Raw genomic sequence first — 7,801 nt, 5'->3', positions numbered from 1 at the left:
CACAAGCATAGAAAAAAAGTCAAAATCAGACAACAAAGTGATTTGACCAGTCAAACACCTCATGATGACTTTTGGTTACTTAAACACAAGAACAGTGACGATGTCCACAAAGAAATGACAACATCAGCATCACCACTTCAACAACAGAAGAAGAAAGCATCTTAACCGAATCAATTCATAAAGTTTGGACTCATAAATGTTCTTATTACGATTGGACTCATAAATATTAATTGGCTTTGTATAATCATCAAAATCATCACAACTTGTACACCAGAAGACTATGAAAGTCTACCCAGTTCATTTAACCAATAAGAAGACACTGAATGTCTACCCACTGTATGTGAGAATAGTGACAATGTGATCACGATCGACATGCAAGATCACAGCAAGATTGACAGATCTCAGCTCGTATGTACAGAAGCACTCAACAATCAAACTACTCTTGAGTCCAGTGAGAACACGTCAATTAAAACCTCATCTACTCTAAACTACCCACAAGAAAATGAAATCTTGAAGATTTTGACTCCAGAAGAGGAGCACCAAGAAACCAAAGATGATTCTAATGAACCAGAAGAGGAGCACCAAGAACTCAATGATTCAAGTGAACCTGAAATGACTCCAGAAGAGGAGCACCAAGGAATCAAAGAGGAATCAAATCCACCACAAATGATTGGTTACTTAAACACAAGAATACTGATGATGTCCACAAAGAGATGACAACATCAACATCACCACTTCAACAACAGAAGAAAGCAACTTAACTGAATAAATTCATAAAGTTTGTACTCATACATTTTCTTATTACGATTGGACTCATAAATATTAATTGGCTTTGTATAATCATCAAAATCATCACAACCTGTACATATCATCATTTATCTACCTGTTTCAAGCAAGAAAAAAACCCCTAAAAGACTAAATGTATTAACATTTGACTGATTAACTCATTGATGTTAAGTAATGCATTTGCAAACTGCATCCATTATGTTTGTTCAATTTTCTTTACAACATACAGAAAATATGCAACACAAGAAAAAAAGGGGGATGTAGTGATCTTTGTATGTGCATGCACATAAGGGGTTAATGTGTAATCAGTAGCACCACCTGATTACTAGAGCGCCGGAACAACAGGGGTATAAAAAGCAACCACATTGTGTCTCTCTTCCTCTTTTGGGTGTACTGTGACCAGGACAGGACTATCAGATTAGTTCAGATGGTTAGTGGAGTTACGTGTAGTTACTGTAGTTAGATCTTGTTAATCTTATCAATAGTATCAATGTTAAAGTAAAGAACTCATGCAATTATTGTTACAATTACTCAATAAACCTTTTGTTACTACTGGACGAGTTCGAGTCTTCTTCATCAAGATTCAGAAGACCTCATCAGTAACCGAGGTTTGAGTAGCACATATTACACTCCGTAGTATATCAAGACACACAGAGAAGTGTAATAAAAGATAATACAGGAATGTAATAAAAGACTATTAACTTCATTTAAACTTACAGCAAGTGGGAGAGTGAGGGGTTGTGGGTGGGCGGTAGTGGGAACGGGAAGTGAACAGGTCACCCTGTTGAACTAACTTGCTGCAACTATATACAGGCTGTTCCTCCTTCTCCTCTGCCAGTTCAAGTTTGAGTATTCATGTGATATCAGACTTTGCAATCACCTATTATCTTATTCCAGGAGATTAAGAGTAGAGGGGGAAGGGTTGTATACAAGATTTAGGGCTGGATCCTCCGCTGTCTGCCGCTGGTAGCGAAGTTCCCGATGTGGCGGAGAATCCAGCGTCGTCAGAACGGGTTCCGATCCCTCTCTGGCAGCGGTATCGAGGTTTGTGCCCTGTGCCAGCAGGAGGTTGCAAATTCGTCAAATTGACCCAATTTGCATCCTATTAACCAACCAAGCACTGGATTCTCCAAGCCTACGTGATTCCCCAGTCTGTTGGGCAAGGATTCACGTGCTGAGCGAGAATTGGTGCAGTTTTTTCCCAGTGTGGCCCTGGCGCGGTGGACCTCACGTTGGGCCAAAGGGGTGACTGTTTAAGGGAGTACATTGGAGGGACCCCTCCTCCTCACAATGCAAATCTTGCCCACCCCCATACCAGACCCACCGCACTAGAGACCCTCCATGACAGAGAGCCCCACCAGAAACACCCCATCACAGAGACCCCCACCAGAAAACCCCCATTACAGAGACCTCCCATTACAGAGACCTACACCATAGACCCCCATTACAGAAAGCACCACCAGAGATCTCCAGAAGAGAAACCCTCACTAGAGACCCCCAATAAGAGACCTCGACCATAAACCCCCATTACAGAGAGCACCACCAGAGATGCCTTACAAAAGACCCCCATAAGATACACCCTCAACGAGGACTTCCGGGTGCGGTGATGACCAGCTGAGTCGCACGTTTCGGGAGCTCCCTGTGAAACGGACCTTTGGGCTCTTGATAGGAACCCCAACGGCAATTTTAACGGCAAAAAACACCGTGCGGTAAACCAGGAGGGTGTTCCCCCTGGACACGGATGGAAAAAGGAGAGGAAAGTGGCCGGATTGCAGCGGATCCTTTGGAACAACGGCAAGGAAGGCAAGCAAAAACCAAGATGGCGTCGGAAGGTGGCAGTTTCATATGGGGCCCTGAACAACAAGAGTTCTTGAAATGCTGCGTGGAGGAGATAAAAAAGGAAATGAAGAAAGAGTTGTTGGCCCCGATACTACAGGCGATCGAAGGGCTAAAGGAGGAACAAAAGACCCAGGAGCAGGAGCTTCGGGTCGTGAAGGCGAAAGCAGCCGAGAATGAGAATGATATACAGGGCCTGGTGGTGAAGTCGGAGATACAGGAGGCACACCAGAAACGATGTGCGGAGAGGTTGGAGGCACTGGAAAACAACGCAAGGAGGAACAACCTGAGGATTCTTGGCCTTCCTGAAGGTGTGGAGGGGGCGGACGTCGGGGCATATGTGAGCACGATGCTGCATTCGTTAATGGGAGCGGAGGCCCCGACGGGTCCGTTGGAGGTGGAGGGAGCGTACCGAGTTATGGTGCGAGGATCGAGAGCAGGAGAAACTCCCAGAGCCATAGTGGTGAGATTCCTCCGTTTTAAGGATAGAGAAATGGTCCTTAGATGGGCGAAGAAAACTCGGTGCAGTAAATGGGAGAACGCGGTGATCCGCGTTTATCAAGACTGGAGTGCGGAGGTGGCGAGAAGGAGGGCGAGCTTTAATCGGGCCAAGGCGGTACTTCACAAAAGGAAGATAAAATTTGGAATGCTGCAACCGGCAAGACTGTGGGTCACATATCAAGGGAGGCACCACTACTTTGAGACGGCGGATGAAGCGTGGACTTTTATTGTAGACGAAAAACTGGAATGAGTGGATTATGAAAAAGAACGTTTGGACAAAGTGGTGGGGCGAATGGGGGGGCGAAGAGGGGTTTTATGTTCTAATCCTGCGGTATGGTAACTTTTCTTTCTCCCACAGGTGGTGATGGGGGGAGGTGGGGAGGGAGAGGAGATGGGGCGTTGGCCATGGGAGGCGGGGCCGAGGGAGAGGCGCGGGCTTGGTTCCCGCGCTATGATAATTATGGCGGGAATAGAGAAGCAGGAAGGAGGGGGCGTCGCACGGTGCGAGCCGTGGTCACGGGGGGAAGCCGAGGTCAGCCAGAGTTTGCTGACTTCTGGGAGCAACATGGGGGGAGTAATTACGCTAGCGGGGTGTCTAGCGGGGGGGGGTGGGAGGGGGGAATTACTGGGTTGCTGCTGCTGGGGAAAGGGGGGAGTGGGTACGGGAGAGGATGGGCGGGGGGGCACCGCCTGGGGGAGATACAGCTGCGTGGGAACTGGGTGAGAAGCTGGAAAAAGGTGATGGCTAACCGGCAAGGGGGGGGGGGTGGGAAGCCCCCCAACTCGGCTGATCACGTGGAACGTGAGAGGGCTCAACGGGCCGATAAAGAGGGCACGAGTACTCGCACACCTTAAGAAACTTAAAGCAGATGTGGTTATGTTACAGGAAACGCACCTGAAACTGATAGACCAGGTTAGGCTGCGTAAAGGATGGGTGGGGTAGGTGTTCCATTCGGGGCTGGATGCGAAAAACAGGGGGGTGGCTATATTAGTGGGGAAGCGGGTAATGTTCGAGGCAAAGACTATAGTGGTGGATAACGGGGGCAGATACGTGATGGTGAGTGGCAAATTACAGGGAGAGATGGTGGTGTTGGTAAACGTGTATGCCCCGAACTGGGATGATGCCAACTTTATGAGGCGAATGCTAGGACGCATCCCGGACCTAGAGACGGGAAAGCTGATAATGGGGGGAGACTTTAACACGGTGTTGGAACCAAGGCTGGATAGGTCGAAGTCCAGGACTGGTAGGAGGCCGGCAGCAGCCAAGGTGCTTAAGGATTTTATGGAGCAGATGGGAGGTGTGGACCCGTGGAGATTCAGTAGACCTAGGAGTAAGGAGTTCTCGTTTTTCTCCTATGTCCATAAAGTCTATTCGCGCATAGACTTTTTTGTGTTGGGTAGGGCATTGATCCCGAAGGTGAGGGGAACGGAATATACGGCTATAGCCATTTCGGATCATGCCCCACACTGGGTAGACTTGGAGATAGGGGAGGAAACAGGAGGGCGCCCACCCTGGAGAATGGACATGGGACTAATGGCGGATGAGGGGGTGTGCCTAAGGGTGAGGGGATGTATTGAAAAGTACTTGGAACTCAATGACAATGGGGAGGTTCAGGTGGGAGTGGTCTGGGAGGCGTTGAAGGCGGTGGTTAGGGGGGAGCTGATATCAATAAGGGCACATAAAGGGAAGCAGGAGAGTAAGGAACGGGAGCGGTTGCTGCAAGAACTTTTGAGGGTGGACAGACAATATGCGGAAGCACCGGAGGAGGGACTGTACAGGGAAAGGCAAAGGCTGCATGTGGAATTTGACTTGCTGACTACAGGCACTGCAGAGGCACAATGGAGGAAGGCGCAGGGTGTACAGTATGAATATGGGGAGAAGGCGAGCAGATTGCTGGCACACCAATTGAGGAAAAGGGGAGCAGCGAGGGAAATAGGGGGAGTGAGGGATGAGGAAGGAGAGATGGAGCGGGGGGCGGAGAGAGTGAATGAAGTGTTCAAGACATTTTATAAAAAATTGTATGAAGCTCAACCCCCGGATGGGAGGGAGAGAATGATGGATTTTTTGGATCGGCTGGAAATTCCCAAGGTGGAAGAGCAGGAAAGGGTGGGACTGGGAGCACAGATCACGGTAGAAGAAGTGGTGAAAGGAATTAGGAACATGCAGACGGGAAAGGCCCCGGGACCGGACGGATTCCCAGTTGAATTTTACAGAAAGTATTTGGACTTGCTCGCCCCGGTACTGACGTGGACCTTTAACGAGGCAAAGGAAAGGGGACAATTGCCCCCGACTATGTCTGAAGCAACGATATCGCTTCTCTTAAAGAAGGAAAAGGATCCGCTACAATGCGGGTCCTACAGACCAATTTCCCTCCTAAATGTGGATGCCAAGGTCCTGGCCAAGGTAATGGCAATGAGAATAGAGGAATGTGTCCCGGGGGTGGTTCACGAGGACCAAACTGGGTTTGTGAAGGGGAGACAGCTGAACACGAATATACGGAGGCTGTTAGGGGTAATGATGATGGCCCCACCAGAGGGTGAAACGGAGATAGTAGTGGCGATGGATGCCGAGAAAGCATTTGATAGAGTGGAATGGGATTATCTGTGGGAGGTGTTGAGGAGATTTGGTTTTGGAGAGGGGTATGTTAGATGGGTGCAGCTGTTGTATAGGGCCCCAGTGGCGAGTGTGGTCACGAATGGACGGGGATTGGCATATTTTCGGCTCCATAGAGGGACAAGGCAGGGATGTCCTCTGTCCCCATTACTGTTTGCACTGGCGATTGAGCCCCTGGCGATAGCGCTGAGAGGTTCCAAGAGATGGAGGGGAATACTTAGGGGAGGAGAAGAACACCGGATATCTTTATATGCGGATGATCTGCTACTATATGTGGCGGATCCGGCGGAGGGGATGCCAGAAATAATGCGGATACTTGGGGAGTTTGGGGATTTTTCAGGGTATAAATTGAACATGGGGAAGAGTGAGCTGTTTGTGGTGCATCCAGGGGAGCAGAGTAGAGAAATAGAAGACCTACCGTTGAGGAAGGTAACAAGAGACTTTCGTTACCTGGGGATCCAGATAGCTAAGAATTGGGGCACATTGCACAGGCTAAATTTAACGCGGTTGGTGGAACAGATGGAGGAAGATTTCAAGAGATGGGATATGGTAGCACTGTCAATGGCAGGGAGGGTGCAGGCGGTTAAGATGGTGGTCCTCCCGAGATTCCTCTTTGTGTTTCAGTGCCTCCGGTGGTGATCACGAAGGCTTTTTTTAAAAGGATAGAAAAGAGCATCATGGGTTTTGTTTGGGCCGGGAAGACTCCGAGAGTGAGGAAGGGATTCTTACAGCGTAGTAGGGATAGGGGGGGGCTGGCATTACCGAGCCTAAGTGAGTATTATTGGGCCGCTAATATTTCAATGGTGAGTAAGTGGATGGGAGAGGAGGAGGGAGCGGCGTGGAAGAGATTAGAGAGGGCGTCCTGTATGGGGACCAGCCTGCAGGCAATGGTGACAGCCCCATTGCCGTTCTCACCGAGGAACTACACCACGAGCCCGGTGGTGGTAGCTACACTGAAGATTTGGGGACAGTGGAAACGACATAGGGGAAAGACCGGAGCATTGGGGGGGTCCCCGATAAGAAACAACCATAGGTTTGCCCCGGGGGGAATGGATGCGGGATATGGAATGTGGCAAAGAGCAGGAATAACGCAACTGAAAGATCTATTTGTGGACGGGAAGTTCGCAAGTCTGGGAGCGCTGACCGAGAAATATGGGTTGCCCCAAGGGAATGCATTCAGGTACATGCAATTGAGGGCTTTTGCGAGGCAACAGGTGAGGGAATTCCCGCAGCTCCCGACACAAGAGGTGCAGGACAGAGTCATCTCAAAGAAATGGGTGGGGGATGGTAAGGTGTCGGATATATATAGGGAAATGAGGGACGAAGGGGAGACTATGGTGGACGAACTAAAAGGGAAATGGGAAGAAGAGCTAGGGGAGGAGATCGAGGAGGGGCTGTGGGCAGATGCCCTAAACAGGGTAAACTCGTCGTCCTCGTGCGCCAGGCTAAGCCTGATTCAGTTTAAGGTATTACACAGGGCACATATGACTGGAACACGGCTCAGTAAATTTTTTGGGGTGGAGGATAGGTGTGCGAGGTGCTCGAGAAGCCCAGCGAATCATACCCATATGTTTTGGTCATGCCCGGCACTACAGGGGTTTTGGGTGGGGGTGACAAAGGCGTTTTCAAAAGTAGTAGGAGTCCGGGTCGAACCAAGCTGGGGGTTGGCTATATTTGGGGTTGCACAAGAGCCGGGAGTGCAGGAGGCGAGAGAGGCCGATGTTTTGGCCTTTGCGTCCCTAGTAGCCCGGCGCAGGATATTGCTAATGTGGAAAGAAGCCAAGCCCCCGGGGGTGGAGACCTGGATAAATGATATGGCGGGGTTCATAAAGCTAGAGCGGATTAAGTTCGTCCTAAGGGGGTCGGCTCAAGGGTTCACCAGGCGGTGGCAACCGTTCGTCGAATATCTTGCGGAAAGATAGATGGGGGAAAAAAGAAGGCAGCATCAGCAGCCCAGGACTTGGGGGGTGGGGGGTGGGGGGGGGGGGGGTGGGTGGGTGGGGGGGGTATAGCCTGTGACAAGGCAGTTGCCAATTAGGGCTAGTTTTCATTTTTGTTATTTAA

This window comes from Scyliorhinus torazame, chromosome 17 (assembly GCF_047496885.1).
Source record: "Scyliorhinus torazame isolate Kashiwa2021f chromosome 17, sScyTor2.1, whole genome shotgun sequence".
NCBI classification, from domain to species: domain Eukaryota; kingdom Metazoa; phylum Chordata; class Chondrichthyes; order Carcharhiniformes; family Scyliorhinidae; genus Scyliorhinus; species Scyliorhinus torazame.
Note: the sequence above shows the minus strand (reverse complement) of the source record.